We start from the raw sequence: 20,945 nt of genomic DNA, 5'->3' as shown, positions 1-20,945 counted from the left end.
AATTAGCCTTTCAGTCTCAGCCTTTGTCACCTCATGGGTTGTTGGGATGGGTTAATAAGCTCCAGACTCATTTCCAGCCCATCAGTCTCTTAGTATCTCAGTATGTAAGACCCCTAGGTCTGCCCAGCTCATTAGTGTCCCACAGCCTTAGCTTATAGGCCTTTTTTGGTTTTACCTATTCTCAGTCCAATGTCCTGCCATCTTCCCTACCCCTGCTTGCAACATTGGGTCTTAAAAGTCCATCTTTGATGGACCCCAGTGCAGTTCCTTACCTGGAGCTGACACTTAACTGCTGGGGGAAACCGAATAATAAAAGACTCAATTGTAAAATAAGCCTCCCTAAACTTTTTAATGAACTGAGTTGGGAAGGAAAAAAAGATCACTACCATGGCAGACTGTTGGTTGCCTACCCAACCATTTTTGTCCTCTTCCTCACTTAATAAAATGAATTTGTTAGAGTTCCAAAGAACTAAAGAAATGTGAGCTCCTCCCATTACCCTGGTAGTAATTCTATTTCCGTTTGAATAAGAATGTTGTAGAGGTGGTCACATGTCCAAGGGATAGTCAGCTAGGGAGGATTCTGCAATATGTTTTATTCAAATGGCAAAATATATGCTTATAAAATATAGTGAGTTGTTCTTGGGTTTCTGTTCAAGATGGTGAACTTGGCATATCATCTGCCAACTATTCTTTCCTAGACACTACTGAAATAAAAATGTAGAAGTAGAAAAACCAAAGAATAAATAAAAGAATAAAGATATGTGTGTTTTTATGTATGTGCTTATGTTAAGGAGAGGACAGTAGGTAGAAAAGGGGAGAAAAGTAAATGAAATTTCAACAATTTCCTGGATAACAAAGCTAATAGTAGTGATTTGACTAGTAATAACCAATAACCCAAAACCAATGCCCAAAAAAATATAGTGAAGACGCTACCAAAGAGTTGGTTGGGAGCATGGCAGAGGGCAGAAGTGAGAATAAGGGCTGGAAATGGAGATAACGTTCTAAATATGGTACAAGTGAATCAGTCACAATACACATTTCCTTCTCTCATCCATGCACACTGACAGCAGACAAAGACACATCAGCCACCAGACAAAAACAGAAACCAAAAAGACCCCAAAGTCTCCTCCAAGTTAATTGCACAAATAGTAGAGAAGAAGTGAAAACTTTTATGTTGACAACACAGAGCAAAACCACTATTGTTCTGGCATTCAGAGCCAGCATTCAGAGAGCCAGCTAGCTACTTGCCTACCCATCCTAAAGTGAAACCTGATATTTGGCATTTCTGGCCCTGCCCTGGCCATTTATTCACAATTTCCACACAGGAGAAAGAACTGGAAGACATCCTACTTACTAAAAGCAAAGGAAAACCACATCAATGACCAGCTCTTTTTATGTAGGAACATACAATGAAGAATCAACAGGCAAATCAGGAAAATCACCATTCTGAAAGAGAAAGACAAAGAAAAACAGAGTAACTAACTCCGAAGGAAGCCATTAAAATTCATTAAATAAAAAAGGACATTTTTTAAAAGCACTCCATTTATATACTCCAGTATTCAGAATATATTGGATTTATAAGATACAAACCAAATATTCTGAAAAAAGAGCAACCAAAGAATAGAATAGAGTTCCGAGACACTAAAAACATGATTACTTAAATAAAAAATTCATTGGAAGTATTGGAGATAAAAATCGAGGAAATCTAGAACATAAGATATAAAGACATAAACAGAAAATATGAAAAAAGATAAAAGTCATGGAGAGCCAATCCAACCAGCCAATTCAATCAGTAGAAGAGAAAGAGATTTTTTTTAAGTGAGAAAAAAAAAATCAAGAATAAAAACTATGAATAATAATAATAATAAACCTGCAAATTTTCCAAACATAAAAAAACATTTTACCAGCAAAGGAATAAAAATAAGACCTACTCAGCAGCACTGGATCTAGAAGACAATTACAGAATATTTTCAAAGTTTTAATGGTAGATATTTTTCAGTCTAGAGTTCTGTACTCATTCAAATTATCAATTAACTACAAGAGCAAAGTAAAGATATTTTCACTCAGCAAGGATGGAGAACCACAGAACACTTTCCTCCAGTATGATCTTTTAGAAAGTTACTTGACCATATACTCCAGCAAAATAAGGGCAAAAACCAAGAGGAAACCATGGAATTCTGGAAAAGGTGTATCAATCCTAGAAAAAGGCAAAGAAAAAATCATGGAAGAGGGCTGTGCATCGTCTAGAGAGGAAGCAGTGTAGATGGGAGCACAAAGCTGAAAGGTTCAAGGAGCAAGTCTTAGAGGAGGAAATGCTGGGGTGGCGGCAGGGGTGGGTAGAGGGGGCATTCAGTAGAATAGATGGTAAGGCAGGGGGTTTGAAAAAAATGAAGTTGTAGTAAATCAAACGGTGCAAGGATAAAATGTAGACAGGGGTAGTTCCTTAAAAGAAATTCGGAAAAGGTATTATCAGGAAAAGGATCAAAACAAACTGTATCCATTATACCTAGGATTGGGAGGAAGAAAGAGAGCTAGCAAAGGAGAAGAGTGATCAAAGAGATAAGTGATAAGCAAAGATATATAGAATTATTTTTTTTTTTAAAGTCATCAACAAGGTTAATTCCTGCTCAAAGTCAAGGAGAGTAGAGACTGAATAAATGTCCTTGGAGATTTAGGTGACTGATGAATTGGAATCACTTTTAGTTACCTGATAAAGATGGAATCATATGGAAATGTAAGCGAGTAAATGAGAAGTGGGAAAATGAAAACACTGATGATAATCATTTTTGTCTAAAAAAGCAAGGCAATACATGAAGAAATATTAGGGTCTGAGAGAGACTTTTGTCTGTGTGTGTTTTTAAGATAGAAGAGGAGGGGCAAGGATTGATAAAGGGAAAGAACCTATAAGAAAGAGATTAGCTAAGTAAGGAAATAAGGAGGTAAAGGCAGACAAGGATGCACTGAAGACCATGGGTGAGGTTTTTCTTTATTTTGGTAGAAGGATGTTTTTCTGTGAGATAGGACAGAAGAAGTAGAAGATGCTTGAATATACAAGAGTAAGCTCAAGGTATTGTGGTATGTATAGCTATAATAATTTCCAAGTTGAACATACGAAATGGAAGTTATGCATCTTTTAGCAGCCTTGAAATTATGAATTGTTCAGTGCATGAATATTTTTAACTATTTCTTATAAGATAATAAGATACATTAAATTTTCATAAAATATTACAAAATACAGACAAAAGCCAATTTCAAGGATGCAGTCAAGGTTAGGTATTAAAAAGCAACACCACTCAAAGTCAATATAAAATATGCAATGAAAACTACTATTCACCCAGTTCTTATTGGCTGTTTTAACTTGATATCTGATTGGTTGCCCAAATGCCAGGTGATACCCCGTGGTCAGTGTGAGAATGCATTTGAGTATATGTTTGTGTGTGTGAATGGGACCTTGGGGAAAGAAGATTAGAGGCAGTTAGCTTCAAAACTAATTTTTAACTAGTCTTTTGATAGCAGAAGCTAGGTCTGGTTGTCTTATACAAGCAAATGATCCACCCAAAGTTTGGGGCTGAAACATGTTTATTCCTTAAAGTACTGTGTGGGAAGGGAAGAATCATTCTGTGCTAACTGTTGCCATTCTATGATTACCCCCATGGATAAGGTGGGAAATTGGTTAAGCTCTATATAATGAGACCCAGAATAACAGTAGCTTAAACAATAGTCATCTCATATACAGGATGCATGGGTGATCCTAGAATGTTGTACTTTCTTTCTCGATTTATTCATCCAGGGACACATGCACCTTCTCATTGCTCTGCCATTTCTAGGGTGTTGTCCTCATTTAATAGTCCAAGATGACTCACAGTCATGACCATATTCCAAGTAGCAGTCCTAAGGAAGAGGAGGAACCAAAGGGCATCCCTTGGGAAACTGAAAGTATACCTTTCACTCACAGTCACATGGCCATACTGAGTTGCAAGGGAAGATGGGAAATGTAGTATTTATTTCAGGCAACCCTGTACTAAGTTAAATAATCAGGAGGTAGGAAATATTTGGAGACAAATGTTTCACCCAGAATGCTTTTCCTTCTCAATTAAAGCAAATATACTGGTATTAAACAGATAAGAATAGCCTCTCTCCCTGGTGGTGCAGTGGTTGAGAATCTGCCTGCCAATGCAGGGGACACGGGTTCGAGCCCTGGTCTGGGAAGATCCCACATGCCGTGGAGCAACTAGGCCCGTGAGCCACAATTACTGAGCCTGCGCGTCTGGAGCCTGTGCTCCGCAACAAGTGAGGCCGCGATAGTGAGAGGCCCGCGCACCGCGATGAAGAGTGGCCCCCACTTGCCGCAACTAGAGAAAGCCCTTGTGCAGAAACGAAGACCCAACACAGCCATAAATAAAAATAAATAAATAATTAAAAAAAAAAAAAAAAAAAGAATAGCCTCTCTTCCCTTCTTATCAGAACTGAGCCAAAGGGAACAGAAGAGGATGTCAAGAATAACTTTTATCTCTTTCTAACACATAAAAAGTGAGCTAGTAAAAAATGGCAAAATGAAATCCTGAATAGTAATTACTTTAAGGATTAATTTTTCCTGAAGTGTAACCTATTCTTAAGCATGTTCAATGTGGTCAAAGTGAAGTTTTCATTCATTCTACCCACAAGAAATTAAGCATATACCACAAAGTCCACACTTTGCTAAGCAGTGTGAAACATTCCAAAGAAAAACGTGATATGATCTCTAGTCTCAAGGAACTTAGAGGAATTTACAGTTTGGGTAGAAGACAAATTTAGCACTCAAGACTCTTCAAGAACAATTAAGTGCGGAGTTTCGTGATACTTAACTTTATGGGTGCAAAAGGAATTCAAAGTAAAGGTAGGCCACCTCTGGATACAAGACATTAAAAACCTTTGTGGAAATAGTGAAAACTGAACTGGGCATATAAGAATAGGTAGAACAAAATGTTTCATATGCAAAATTATAAAAGGTTTATTTGTAGGATTAATCCTAGAGAATAAACACATACTGAATTTTAAAGTGCAAGCTGTTGCTGATGGTAGCCTAAAGGCTAAGAATGACTGATTTGGTCATCTATTAACAAGTGCCATTTCTGTTTTTTGCTTTATGTTGTATCCACAAATACTAACAGAATGCCTGACACATATTAGACCCCAAGTATCTGTTAAATAAATACAATTTTTCTTTTACCCTCAGTGTTTCTTTTATTATGTGACAAAGGACTTAACATTTTTCTATTGAGGTATAGCTTTTTTAAAAAATTGAAATGTACCAGTGTACAAATCTTAACTGTACAGTGCCATATACCACCTCATGTAACTACTACCCAAATCAAGTTATAGAACATTTCTAACTCTCCCAGATATTCTTATGACCCTCCCAGTCAGCACTCAAATCCCCTCACCCCACCGCAGCCACCCCAAAGAAGCCACTATTCTGATATCTATCAACATAGATTATATTCCTAGTTTTAAAATTCATATAAATAAAATAATATATCACACAACATTTTTTCAGGTTTTTGCTACCTTGGTCTTAATTTGTGAGGCTTGTTGGTATTTGAAAGAGAGATTTCCACCCTCCATTTTAAAGTCTTTTCTTATGGGAAAACCCTGGAAAAGTATGGAAAAGGTGTTTATTAGGTAGTAATATACATTAGAGTTGTCATTGGTCTTTGAACTTCAAAGACAGGTTGTGCTTACTTTAAGTGTAGACAAGGCCAGCGTAACTCCATCCTGCACTATTATAGTACAGCTTGGTAGTTCCAAAATGACAGTCAAATTAACTTGCTGTGACTTTTTTACTCAGACAAATCTGGAAATCCCTTATGAGAAGTTTAGGTCAACTACAAAGTTAGAGGCACCGTCCTTATACAAAACCACTCTCACTTCTGACACCAACTGCAAGTTTGCAGGGGTATGGGTGGGGGGGGTCTCCAAACTACCTCAGTTTCAATAATTTGCTAGAAAGACTCATAAAACTCACTGAAAGCTGTTATACTCATGGTTGTGTTTTATAAAAGGGAAAGGATACAGATTAAGATTAGTCAAAAGCAGATACACATAGAGCAGAGTCCAGGAGGGTTTCAAATGCAGAGTTTCAGTTGTCTTCTAGCCATGGAGTCAGGACATGGTACTGTTCCAACACTGATGTGTGACAACATGCACAGTGTACTGCCAATCAGGGAGGCTCACCTGAGGTTGGTGTCCAGAGGTTCTGGGGGGGGCCTTATTATGTAGGCTTGATTGATCGCCCAGTTGTTTAATCCCAGTTTCCAGGTCTATGGATACTTTGTGACTCAAAGCCCCCACCCTAACTCACACAGTTGGACCTTTGGAAGGGCCAGCCCCCAACCTAAGACTGTATGGGTGTGGCTAGTCCCCACCCTAGATCATATTGTTAGGCAACCCAGTAGGCCCCAAGGCCCTCAGGCAAACGGCAGGTACTGTAAGGCTGAGGGCAAAGGCCAGGCCTTCTGTTTGGGTGAGCCCCAATTCTTTACTACGTAACCCCTAAATCTTCACTTCTCTCACTGGAGAATTTGTTGTTTCTGAAACCTGAAGTTAAATTGTTTCTTCAGAATATTTTTTCTCAATGATTAATTTCATGAGTTTGTATTTTTAAGGATTCTGAATTATTATGAAGCATCTCAGCATATTTGACAAGAGAGTTAAGATTGGCGCAAGAGCACTAACATTTTCTTCCTCCCTAATTGTCCTATATATATAAATACGAGGATTCTACCAAGATTACGGACTTGTACTTTTGAAAGTTGGTCAACAGCTACACAATAAAACTGAGAGTTTTCCAGGAGCAATAATACCAGAACTGACAATACTAAAACACAAGGCTGAGTTAGCAACATTTCAGTGATTTTGAGGCTTGGGGATTGGGTAAGACTCCCCTAGAAAGAGTGTAAACTCCCAAAAACCTCCATAAAGAAGGGTGAAATTGTCTAAAATCGTCCCTATATTTTGAACATTTTTTCTTTACATGAATGTGTTGAGGAATTGTCTCTGAGGAACTAATGCCATTATGGCTTAAAATGAAATTAAAAGATTTAAAGAGTTAAGGTGCCACTTATTGTTTATGTCAAATTTCTGTTTAAAATAATTTTTATTACTATTTTGATAGGTTTAGCTCTCTTCCTAGTTTAAAATGAGTTGTGATTTTTTTTGTTCTTGTTAAGATATAGTAAGATACAAAACAAACTGAAACAGGCTGAAAACTGAAACACCACCTTAGCAGGACCAGAACAGTTAAAGTCAATCAAATCACAGGTCGGGCAGGCAGATATTATAGAGTCATTGGTCAGGAAGGGCAAGGTTCAAGTCATGCATAAGATTCCGATTTCAAAGGCTCAAGAGGCTCAGACTAAAAGCTATGTTTAGCTAACTCTATAGGTTGATTCAAAGGTTCATTCAGCCTTTCATTCAAGTGATATATTGTGTATTGAATACCTACTATGGGTCAGCAGACACAATAGCAGAGAAGACAAACACTTGGCTTTTAGGGATGACAGCTAACATTCATTGCCCACCTATCTGCTCTTTTGCCAGGCATTGTGCTAATAAGCACTTCTTCCAGAACTCTATTATTCTCACTTTTATTATCTAGATTTCACAGGTAAGGAAATTGAGTCTCTAAGAGGTTGACAATCTGACTGAAAGAATGTGTCTAAAGGCCTCTTGGCGCATCCTCCAAAGCTGAACTTTCTTGCTAGCAAAAGGCCCTCGCGGGTTGCATAGCCTTCTCTTCTCTATCACTTTCAGTTTCTGTGCTGGATACAAGAGCCCCATCTTTTGGCAAGATGTGGAATTTCATAAAGGAGGACTTGACCTGGGGACTGATGACAAAGGTGTCAGGGGTTACCTCATTCCCTTCTTTATTGAATGGTTTATCATCTAGAATCCTAGTATTTTCTAGACCAGAAGAAGGGACTCATTTTGGTTACAGCTCTGTCTGTTGGTGTTTATGTTGCTATTATGCAGAAGAAAGATAGAAAAATAGGGACAGATAATTAATTTTAGTATTAGTACTTAAAATATATATCGAAGGTTGCTTAAAAATAAGTTCTTCGTTTAAAATGTGATATGGATTTCATCAATTGAGTCATTTGAAAATTTAAAATCTAGGTACAATCAATGTACAATGATAAAAATTGTCTGCTTGAACATAAAGCCTCAGATTTACACATCTCTGAACAGACCTGGTTATTTAACAACCCCTAAAGTGAATTTTACAAAATAAATTCTGACATATACGCTCTATGGGAGAATTTCTCTTGTTAAACTTTCACAGAGACACAGCAAGAAATTATAAATACATATATAAGCAAAACAATTATAAACAACAATTTTTTATTAAGTGTGTAGCACCAATTATAGTGTTTCCTTTTATAAAAGCACAAAGAGTAAAATATCCTCTCATAGTTTGAAACTCTGGAAATAGACAACCATATCCTAAGTGTGTTGAGACCACATCCTGCAGACATGAATGGGGGTTACTAATGCCCACAACTGACACAAGTGCCAGAAGCCATCTTTTTCTGTTTAGCCATCTTCTAACCTAAATGAACCAATTCAACTTCCCACACTCCTCTGAGGAAGCCAACATCTAGGGTATTATTTTTATTTATTTAGTTATGTTTTTAAAGTGTTAACGCAGAAATTTATTGAAACCCATTTATATAAAATTCATTTATGTGTTTTAAAGACCAAAAAATGTACATAGTCCTCAATATGCAGGCAATCAAATCCATTCTCAGAAGTGCTTTGCAAGAAGATGGACTTCGTTGCCCAGCCCCGCGAAAGATCCTTTTGTTTATACTCCTGAAGATGAGATCTCAAAACCGCTGCAAAGAGTGAAGAGATAATTAGCAAAGAACTCCTCCAGAATGTGATGCCTCATCATAGAGGTGCAGCGCAAGTGAGGCTTCAGAGGCGTGTGCATGGAGGGCGGTGAGAAGAGCCAGGGGCCCAACGGGATGGCCCCACCTGCAATGCACAGCCAGCATGGCCTACAGGGCCCCTTCCTCCTCTTCGCCTTCTGAGGCCGGCATCGCTTCTGGAGGTTCAGGCTCTGGAAGGGCATCTGTCACTTTACTAGATTCTTGACCTGAGGGGTGAAGAGCAATATTTACTAAAATTCTAATTTAATCTGCATACTGGAGCAAGCATAGCTTTTGACATAGCCAAAATGAAACCTTTTTTTCTCTCACAGTTCATTTAAATTTTATTGGAATGGATTACTTGTTCCCGGAGGAAAACTCCCATGAGATTATAGTTTTATTGTTGTTGTTGTTGTTTACTTTTAGATAATGTAACTTTCCACTGTCATTTTAGATCACAAATGCTATTGTGATTCAGTAGACTATTTAATACTAGACTATTCACTAGAGTATAAAAATGAAAGTGAAGAATTGGATTTAGTGTAAATTTTTCTCCCTTCCACCAGCTTATTTAAGCCTACTTGGAGCCGAAGGCCTGAACTGAAGAAGTGGGGTGGGCCTTCTCTCTCCTTTCTCCGTATGGCAACATCCTCCCACCCCACTTAGCGCTGTCATTTCCAAGGACACACACATTCCTTACAAGCTGGGGGTTGAAAGGAGGTCAGGAGATGGAGGAAATTTCTTGCTTGGCTGCAGAGCCTGGTGGTTTCCCTCTCTGATTCTAAAAGCAGGGACCCTGGCAGGTCCTGATTAAATGATTAAATGATTAAAGCAGGCTCTTTCTGTTGGGGGGCACTTTTGAGGACTCTGAAGGTTCTCAACTAGATGCTCCCAACTCCTGCAGTCCCCTGACTGATGCATCTTTCCTTCCTCAGGCCCTGGGAAGCCCGCTGTGCACCTATACTTTCTTTTTGAGGGGAACCTCTTTCTCCTCCAGATGGCTTTATTGGACAGACCCCAAGATGACCCACTCTAGCTCTCTTCTCCCTGGCTTACGCCCCTTGCCCTGATAAGTTTTGGGAGTGAAGGCCAGTCTTAAAGCAGCGGCACTCTTCTGGCTCCACCAAGTAGTCAGTCATGCTCTTAGCCTCTAAATTTCCTGGGGTGGAAGTGGAATCACATCTCAGTGTACAGTACACTTAAGCATTTGGGGACATCAGTACACTAGTTCTCTGCATTTTCCAAGTGCAGAAAACACATTTCAAAGCTCTCCTCTGGTCCCCTGTCAGTAACCCCACTAGACGTGAGATTGGAAGGTCATACTCTATTCGCTGCGGGGGGGTAGGTGCCTACAACATAGTTGGCAGTTCTCTGAAGAAGCTTCTTTACTTTCTGTGACACTTGTGTATATCCTAAATCTGGTTGAAGGCTCAGAGAATCATGTAATAGTTTCATTTTTTTGTTTTTTTAACAAGTATTTATTAGGAGAAAAAAGTACAGTACATGTGGATAGATACACGGGCAGACTCAGAGAGAGAGTCCCGTGTAATAGTTTCTTGAACACATTTCCTTTGTAAACCTGCCTATGGAGAGGAGAAGGTATCTCATACTCACTTGGGTATCCTGTCATCTGTTGGTGCTTCAGTAGAAACTATGCCAGAAAGAATCCCATTTTGAGATCCTCTTAGAAATAGAAGCGCAAAGAATAAGGACACGTTATAGAACCTAGGTGTGAGCAGCATTAGTACACATCAGACCAGGGTCTGAATATTTCTTAAATTTGTGTTGTTTTTTCCTCATCTCTATTACCACCATCTCTGTTCAAAACTTCATAATCTCTTACTAGTACTGTTGCAGTCACTTGTCTCTGCCTTGGGTTTTACCCCTGTCAAATCTCTTCTTCATAATACCACCAGATTGTTTGACCTAAAATGCAAGTATTACCTTGTCACTGATCTGCATTAAATCTTTCAAAATCTTCCAGTAGCCTTGCCCTAGAAGCATGCTTCTCAAATATTAGTGTGCATACAAATGATCCGTGGATCTTGTTAAAATGCAGATTCTAATTGAGTAGGTTTGGAATGTGGCCCCCACTTCTGCATTTTTAAAAAGCTCTGAGGTAATGCTGCTGCTTCTCCAAAAACCACACTTTGAGTACCAAGGCCTTAGAGTTTTGGCTTCTTAGTTGTGCCATTCAAAGACCTAACTGAACGTACCTGATTTTATTTCTTATCTCTCCGTATGGCCACCATTTATATTTCTCAGAAAAAATTGTTGTTTCCTGTCTGATGGCTGCTGTAACAAATTACCACAAACTGGGTGACTTAAAACAACAGATGTTTTTTTTCTCTCACAGTTCTGGGGGCCAGAAATCTGAAATCAAGCTGTCAACAGGGCTCTGCTCCCTCCAAAAGCTTTGAGGGAAAATCAGTTCCTTGTCTCTTCCACCTGCTGGTGGCTCCAGGAGTTCCTTGGCTTGCAGCCTCATGGCTCCAATCTCATTGCCTCCCCCTCTTAGGTCTCAAAACCCTCTCTTCCTCATATCTATAGGAATGCATGTGATTGCATTTAGGGCCCATGCAGGTATTTTATGCATGAGCCCTAAATCCTTAATTTAATCACATCTTTTGCCGTATAAGACAGTATCCCCAGGTTCTGAGGGTTAGGGTGTGGACATGTCTCTTTGGGGAGTCTCTATTCAACCTACTACATGCCTCTTTTTAGAGCACATGGCACCCTGTGAATCATAGCTGTATTGGAGGTTTGTTATGTGTCAGACTAGTAGCATTTTACTTATGTAATAAAAATATGACTATACCCTTTGAGCAGCCTTTTCTCTTGCACCCAGCCCACTCTGAGAACAGACTCAACTTCTTCTGGCATTCCCTGCAAAAGCAAGTCCAACTTCAAAAACATTGGCTAGTAATGTAAATGTTATGAAGTTTTCTTTGGGAAATGTACCTTGCACACAACAGAGCAAACTTTAAGCAATCTTCTTAATTAGATATCTCTGTTCATCTCTCATTTCAAAATCTCATTCTTCATCCATACAGACTCTAGATCTTGTCTTCATCTCTCTCTTTGCCTACACTGATTCCCAAGTCCCTTTATTGTAATGGGACATTTTGTTACAGTACCCCTCAGTAAAACAGAATTATTAAAGCTATAAGCTTTAATTCATTTCTTTAGACTTAAATTCCTTCATTTATTATAATCATCAACAACAACCCTAGGAGGTAAGATTTTATAGAGATATAATAATAACTTACCTAATGTCATATAGTAGTAAGTAGTAGTACTAGATTCCAATCCAGATTTTCTGGTGCCAAAGTCTATGATTTTAACCATTATTTAAAATAATGGTTAATTTTGACATCGTATTGAGATATCTATTCTGTGCTTGGCTTCTAGACAAATGTTTCCAAAGAGGAATCGCTCACTCTGGATCCCCTAGAAGAACTAATGAATCAGAACCTCCGGGAACTGGGCCAGGTCCTACATTTTTAACAACCTCTCGGGCAGTTCTTATGCAGTCACTTAAAGAATAAAGCCTGTGGTTGATTTCTCTTTGTGGTTATTTATCTTGTCATCAGTAACTTGCATAGTGCCAAGTTCAGGGCAAGTATAAAAGTAAGTGTGTTAAGTTAAACCAAATTGACTTAGGGCTCTTCCTAACACTGTTCATTGAAAACTGCTTTCAGTACCTGAGGTGGAAATGAACTTCCAAGTGAAGGTTAAGTGCATTAGCTGTACGATTTTGAAGGAATCAAGATAGAAAACTTACAGGTTGTGAGGTACTTGGAAATCTTGAAATGTATCATGCTTGTATGGTATTAAATCTAAGTGAAACTTCAGTTAATCTCAGAGTTTGGACCTCTGTGCTAGTTGCATTTTTGAATGACCTTCACTCCAAAAGAGGCTATATCCAAAGGGCACTCACTCTCTTTTCCCATATCTTTTCTCATTAGCAAATTACCGTCAGGGAGGTGGGTCTGCAGAAGAGCTCTGCTCACATGGTCTGGATAAGGAAACGATATTTTTCAATAAATTACTCCCTCCACAGGAGAAAAATAAGCACTAAATTCACAGTGTGAGGCCTCCTAAATTGTGGACTATAGGTCATAACTCAAGAAATAACACATTTCATTAAGAAAGAACCTGATGAAACAGCTGAGTGAAGCATCACAGGTTCAAACTCTTCCCACCTGCACATTCCTTCCTCCACCAACCTGAAAACCAGATCTAATTATATTTCCTCCTTTGGGGTTCAGAAAGAGTATGGGCAGACCATCACACCTTCCCATACAGTAATATACCAGTAAGGTACATGGATGTCATATTTTCTGAACCCTTGAATTTCGTTTTTTTTTGACCCTTTAAAAAATATTTTATTTTTTTTTTATTTATTTATTTTTTTTTATTTACTTATTTATTTATTTATTTTTGGCTGTGTTGGGTCTTCGTTTCTGTGCGAGGGTTTTCTCTGGTTGTGGCGAGCGGGGGCCACTCTTCATCGCAGTGCGCGGGCCTCTCACCATCGCGGCCTCTCTCGTTGCGGAGCACAGGCTCCAGACGCGCAGGCTCAGCAGTTGTGGCTCACGGGCCTAGTTGCTCCGCGGCATGTGGGATCTTCCCAGACCAGGGCTCGAATCTGTGTCCCCTGCATTGGCAGGCAGACTCTCAACCACTGCGCCACCAGGGAAGCCCCAAAATATTTTATTTTTTAAGAGCAATTATAGGTTTACAACAAAATTAAGAGGAAGCTATGGAGATTTCCCATAGACCTCCTGACCCCACGCATTCATAGCCTTCCTCATGATCAACATCACTCATGAGAAAGTAAAATTTTTTTACCAAGAATGAACCTCCACTGACACATCACAATCACCCAAAGTCCATAGTTTACCTTAGAGTTCACTCTTGGTGTACATTCTACAGGTTTGGACAATAGTATAATGATGTATATCTATCATGATAATATCATACAGAGTATTTTCACTGCCCTAACAATCCTCTGTGCTCTACCTATTCATCTCTCTTCCTGCTATGCCCTTACAACCACTGATCTTTTTTACTGTCTCCATAGTTTTGCCTTTTCCAGAGTGTCACGTGGTCGGAATCATAGTATATAGGCTTTCCAGATTGGCTTATTTAGTAATATGCATTCAAGTTTCTTTCATGTCTTTTCATGAGCTTGATAGCTCATTTCTTTTTTATAACATTTTTATTTTTTAATTAATTAATTTATTTTTTATATTTATTTTTGGCTGTGTTGGGTCTTTGTTTCTGTGTGAGGGCTTTCTCTAGTTGCGGCAAGTGGGGGCCACTCTTCATCGCGGTGCGCAGGCCTCTCACTATCACGGCCTGTCTTGTTGCGGAGGACAGGCTCCCGACGCGCAGGCTCAGTAGTTGTGGCTCATGGGCCTAGTTGCTCCGCGGCATGTGGGATCCTCCCAGATCAGGGCTTGAACCCGTGTCCCCTGCATTGGCAGGCAGATTCTCAACCACTGCGCCACCAGGGAAGCCCTCATTTCTTTTTAATGCTGAATAATATTCTATTGTCTGGATGTACCATAGTTTATTTATTCATTTACCTACTGAAGGACATCTTGGTTGCTTCCAAATTTTGGCAATTATGAATAAAGCTGCTATAAAAACCATGCATATCAGGTTCTTGTGTGGACATAAATTTTCAATTCCTTTGGGTAAATACCAAGGAGCGAGATTGTCAGATCGTGTGGTAAGAGTGTATTTAGTTTTGTAAGAAACCACCAAACTGTCTTCCAAAGTGGCTGTACCACTTTGCATTCCCACCAGTAACGTTACCAGAGTTCCTGTTGCTCCACATCCTCACCAGCCTTTGTTGTCAGTGTTCAGGATTTTGGCCATTCTAATAGGTGTGTAATGGTATCCCATTGTTGTTTCAATTTGCATTTCCCTGATGACATGCTGTGGAGCAACTTTTCACACGCTTATTTACCATCTGTGTATCTTCTTTGGTGAGATGTCTATTAAGATTTCTGGCCCATTTTTTAATCAAGTTGTTTGTTTTTTTACTGTTGAGTTTTAACAGTTCTTTGTATATTTTGGGTAACTGTCCTTTACCAGATGTGTCTTTTGCAAATATTTTCTCCCAGTCTGTGACTTCTCATTCTCTTGACATTGTCTTTCACAGAAGTCTTTAATTTTAGTGAAGTCCAGCTTGTTAATTATTTCTTTCATGAGTTGTCTTTGGTGTTGTATCTAAAAAGGCATCACCACACCCAACATCATGTAGATTTCCTCCTTTGTTATCTTCTAGGAGTTTTATAGTTTTGCATTTTACATTTAGGTCTGTGATCCATTTTGAGCTAACTTTTGTGATGGTGTAAGGTCTGAGCTGAGGTTCATTTTTTCACGTGTGGATGTCCAGTTGTTCCAGCTCCATCTGTTGAAACACTATCTTTGTCCCATTGTATTGCCTTTGCTCCTTTGTCAAAGATCAGTTGACTGCATTTATGGGGGTCTATTTCTGGGCTATTTGACCATGGTTTTTATGGAAGAAACAGAATTACAGTCTTAACTGCTCAGCCTCCCATAGCTTCCATTGTCCATTGCCTTGGACAGTTGCTGAACAGAGTCAAACCTGAAAGTGGGTACCAATTCACTTTTCATGTCTGCAAGATTCTGTAAAACTCATCATTCCAGTCAAGTTTAACGGAAGCCTGGCTAGCTTCTTCAGCGTCTAATTAGGCACAAGAGAATCAAAGGGCAACAACCAGTCATTGTTTAGGAGGAAGGAAAGGGAAAAAGAATTGTTGCTGCTGCTTTTTGAACTTGCAAAACTTCTATCTTTAGTTGACTCAAGACTGGTGGGCCCAGCTGTGGGTGCCTAATACTACGGGCTTTTGGTCCAACTCAGAGTTTAGTCGCAGAGTGAAATTAGGAATACTGTGTTGAGCCCCCAGGTTGCCAGTTCAGTGCCTCTTCTGCCTGTGCACTCTGCATCCCCCTGCTACGTTCATGGACTGCCTTTGCTGACTCATCTGCTTCTTGTGCTAGACTGTGGGGAGCTCTTTGTTGCTGAGTCTGTCTTTTTCTCTGTATCCCCATGACTAGCATTATGACTAGTACATAATACACAATTCAGGTTTTTAAAAGTTGAATACTTTCTTTTAACCTCTAAACTACTTCTAGTGCCTTTCATTGACGTTAGGAGCTGTGAATATAGAAAAATATATACCATCTGTAGTGGAGGAAGCCTATCTTGGTGGTTAAGAACATGACCTCCAGTGCCGTACTGCCTGGGTTCATACCCAAATCTGCCTCCTATTAATCATGTCACCTTGAGCAAGTTCCTCGAGTGCTCTGTGCCTCAGTTTCTCACCTGTAAAATGGGGATAACAACAGTATCCATCTCATAGAGTTGTTGTGAGAATTAAATGAGTTAATATATATATATGTAAAGTGCTTGGAACAATGCCTGGCACATTAATAAGTGTTATCTGTTATTATCGTGATTATTATGATTATTATCGTTATTATTATTCAGATAAATTGGTGGAGAGCAAACCCTTGAATTTCTAATTTTATTTATTTATTTATTTATTTATGGCTGTGTTGGGTCTTCGTTTCTGTGCGAGGGCTTCCTCTAGTTTGGCAAGCGGGGGCCACTCTTCATCACGGTGCACGGGCCTGTCACTATCGCGGCCTCTCTTGTTGCGGAGCACAGGCTCCAGACGCACAGGCTCAGTAATTGTGGCTCACGGGCCCCTTTGCTCCGCGGCATGTGGGATCTTCCCAGACCAGGGCTTGAACCCGTGTCCCCTGCATTGGCAGGCAGATTCTCAACCTGTGCGCCACCAGGGAATCCCCTATAACCCTTGAATTTCTAAGATGTTTTTTGGTTGCTTTCAAATGAAAGACAACATTCCCAGGTTTTAAAGTCTTTGGTTTAAAAAAAAAAAACAAAAAAAGTTCTGTTTACTCAAAACTTAAAATGTTTCCCCTGTCTTCTAACATTTATTGTTTAGTAGAGGAAACTGGAGAAATCCCATTGCCCCTTTCATGCAAAGAAAGCATTTTTCCTCATACATTTTTGCCCATTTTAATTAGATTATAAAGGAATTTTCCTTTAATACATTTTTTCTATAATAAATTTATGTGGATATTTCTTTTGGATTTTTTTTCTAGGGAAGCTCTGAGCATTTCTCATCGATATACTCACATCTTTACTTAAGGGATTCTTTCTTCAGCTATGTCTTTAATTATTATTCAAATTATTCTAATTTCTTAATTGAAAAACATCTAAAGTTCTTATATTGCATTTTTATTCTGTCTGTCATTTTTATCAACTTCTGCTTTACAGTTTTTAAAAAATCTATCCATCTATTTATATGTGCATATATATGTATATAGCTGGAAGAGGTTAGACATTCAGTAGTTCCTTTTCTGCTCTGTACTGTGCATGTTAATACTTCTGTTATATTATTTATTCCTTTGCATTATTTCTTTATTTTACCCATTTCATCTTATTCTCTTCTTGTTTTAATGTCACACTGTTTTCTCCTAATGGTCTACTCTTCTTTGATATAGGTCAGGGACTTGTCAGACTGAATGTGTCTACTGCTTTTCTAAAATCATTCAGTTTTCTTGATGAAGGTGCCAAGAAAATTCAATAGGAAAGAGTCTTTTCAGCAAATAATGCTAGGACAATTGAATATCCACATGCAAAAAATGACACAACTCCTATGTCACACTATACACAAAAATGAACTTAAAATGGATCACAGACCTCACCTATATGTAAAAACTAATATTATGAAACTCTTAGAAGAAAGCATAGGGGAAAATCTTTGTGATTCTTGGATGTGACAGAAAAATACAAGGGATAAAAGAAAAATTGATAAATTGGACTTAAAACTAAAAACTTCTACATTTCAAAAGATGCCATCAAGAAAGTAAACAAGCAATTCATAGAATGGGAGAAAATATTTGCAAATCATATATCCAATAAGAGATTTATATCCAGAATAGATAAAGAACTCTTACAATCTTACAAATCAATACTAAAAAGATAGATAATCTAATTAAAATGGGCAAAGGATCAGAATAGATATTTCTCCAAAGAAGTTGCACAAATGGCCAATAAACACATGAAAAAAATCATTAGCTATCAGGGAAATGCAAATCAAAATGACAATGAGATGTCATTTCTCGTCCACTAGAATGGCCACAACAAAAAAGTAAGATAATAACAAGTATTAGAAGATGTGGAGAAATTGGAACCTTCATACACTGCTAGTGGGAATGTAAAATGGTGCAGCTGCTTTGGAAACAGTTTGGCAGTTCCTCAAAAAGTTAAGCATTGCTTTAACATATGATCCAAGAATTCCACTCCTAGATATCTACCTAAGAGAAATGAAAAGTAAAAATGTCCACATAAAGACTTGTACATGAACGTTCATAACAGCATTATTCACAATAGCCAAAAAATGGAAGCAACTCAAATGTTCATCAACTGGTAAATGTGTAAACAAAATACAATGGAATACTCTTCAGTAGTAACAGGCAATAAAAAGAACAAAGATGTGCTGATACATGATACAACATGCTTGCCCAGGGCTGGGGGCAGAGGGATGGGCTTAGGAAATGACTATATATGGGCATGTGATTTTTTAATAATGATGGAAATGTTCTAAAATTAGATTGTAGTGATGGTTGTATATGTAAACGTAAAACATTTATTCATTCAATTATTTCAATCAATTAATTTTATGATATATAAATTGTATTTTAACAAAACTATTAAAATCACCCAATTCTTTTGTATATAATAAATAATTTTCAGTGATCCACTTTTTTGTTTTTTTAAATATATTTTTAAAAATTAACTCATGTATTTATTTATTTTTGGTGCGTTGGGTTTTTGTTGCTGCGCGCAGGCTTTCTCTAGTCGTGGTGAGCCGGGGCTACTCTTCGTTGCGGTGTGCGGGCTTCTTGTTGCGGTGGCTTCTCTTGTTGCGGAGCACGGGCTCTAGGCGCGTGGGCTCCAGTAGTTGTGGCTCACGGGCTGTAGAGCACAGGCTCAGTAGTTGTGGCGCACGGGCTTAGTTGCCCCACGGCATGTGGGATCTTCCCAGACCAGGGCTCGAACCCGTGTCCCCTGCACTCGCAGGCGGATTCTTAACCACTGCGCCACCAGGGAAGTCCCAGTGATCCACTTTTGTTGAATTTAATGTTTTTTTCTTAAATTTCTTGAAGTCCCTCTCATAGATACTATGTTGATTTTTTTACCTTCATCTTCAAACAAGGAGAGTTCTACTCAACAGACAATGGTAAGACTTGCTATTCACTCTGTATCTAGTTAAGGGCTAGTCAAATTTTCTTTTCAGTTTATGCCTAGATATCAGGTTGATATATACAACTTCTAGTAAAACATTCAAGAGAAGATGTGTAGCGAACATGCTGTTGCCCTGCTCAGAACTTCTTTCTTGGGTGGGTATATCCATCCCAGCTACTGTGAGTTTTGGATGCTAAGCACTCACAACTGCAGCCTTTGGAGAATGGCCCCCACTTAAGTGGAGTTGCCATACCTGGGAGGTTACACCTACTCACCACCACCCCCAACCCCAGGCATGGCCAGTGGTCACTTTGTACTAAAATATTCTTGCTCAGGTCTTCCAGCTGACACCATGTGGAGCAGAGATGAGCCTTCCCCACAGAGCCCTGCCCAAATTGCAGATTGATTGTCACTTTAAACCACTGAGTGTTGGAGTGGTTTCTTATGCATCAATAGATAACTGGAATAGGATCTTAAATGGGGAAGGGATAGGAAGTAAATGATGACTTTCACTTAGAGCTCTGTGTAAAAACAGGAGAAGCCAATCATGACTTTTTAAGTTAGAAGTTTATATTTTATTAACTTGGTAACGTTCATTTACTATCCAGCATTCTTGGGCTTTAGGTCATGGAAATCTAATTCAAACTATCTTAGGAGAATATGGGAATTACTGGTTCTTGTAATTAATGGTTTTGTTGAATGACCAAACCATCCAATAGACATGAAGGAAATGGCCTCAAGAACAATGAGAACTAGGGAACTGAATGGTGTTGGGACTCCCTCTTACTTCTTCTTTTCTCTCTGCTTCTACTTTCCTCTCACCCACTGTTTCTAGTTTCATACACATGGCTTGGAGCATAACTTCTTGACCCTTATAGACTGTGATCTCTGACTCCCACCACATAAGAGAGACTGATTCTCTTAGTTCTAGTTTGAAAAATCCTTCAAAAAGACTTTGAGTGGCTGACTTTGGTCAGATGCTCTTTCCTGGAATGATCATTTATGGCAGGTGGTAGAGGGCTAGGCCATCATGTCTGTATGTATGTGTCAATCAGTCAATCACCTATTAATCAATTTTCCATGCCTACACTCTCTAGATGGGGGAATCTCATGCCTCTAACCATCATTTTCATGTTGGTGGTTGCCAAACTTTCCTAGACCTGACCCGATCCCTACTCCAAAATCTTATATCCAAATGTCTATTTAGCATTTTCACTTGCGTGTCTAATAGTGACTTAGTCATGACAGGCGAGGTAGCAGTCAACCCCCAAATTTCAGTGGATTAACATAACAAATGTTTATTTGCTCATACAAAGTCTGCTGTGTGTCTGGGCAATTCTCCAGGGCAAATGTTCTTCATGTGACAACTCAATAATCCAGAATGATGGAGCCTCCACCATCCTGCAGCTGCACCACTTGAAACATGCAGCCTCCTTGAGCAGTGAGACAGGAGAACAGAATGCTTCACGTGGGGTGTGATAATATCACTTCAGTTTACAACTGTTGACCCAGAACAAATAGGCTGCCAGATATTTCTCCAGCAAAAATGGGTTTATTTGGGATTAGCAGAGAATTGCAATTCAAGATCTGCAACCACAGAGAGCCGTGCTCAAGTTCCCGGATACACGGCAAGGGAAGGAGGACGCTTTTATATAGAGGAAAAGGAAGTTGGGAGGGCTACAGTAAACAGAGTTTGACTTTTCATTGGCTAAATC

General features: G+C 39.0%; 1 long non-coding RNA gene across 6 annotated transcripts in view; it reads left to right on the top strand.

The window, feature by feature from the left end:
- LOC309667160 overlaps positions 1-20,945 on the top strand; it is a 384,581-nt gene that overhangs the window by 2,389 nt on the left and 361,247 nt on the right. The window lies entirely within an intron of this gene.

The sequence above is a fragment of the Balaenoptera physalus genome (genome assembly GCF_965194825.1).
Source record: "Balaenoptera physalus genome assembly, chromosome: 9".
NCBI lineage: Eukaryota > Metazoa > Chordata > Mammalia > Artiodactyla > Balaenopteridae > Balaenoptera > Balaenoptera physalus.
The sequence above is the reverse complement of the archived record's forward strand: the minus strand, read 5'-3'. Positions and strand labels throughout refer to the sequence as shown.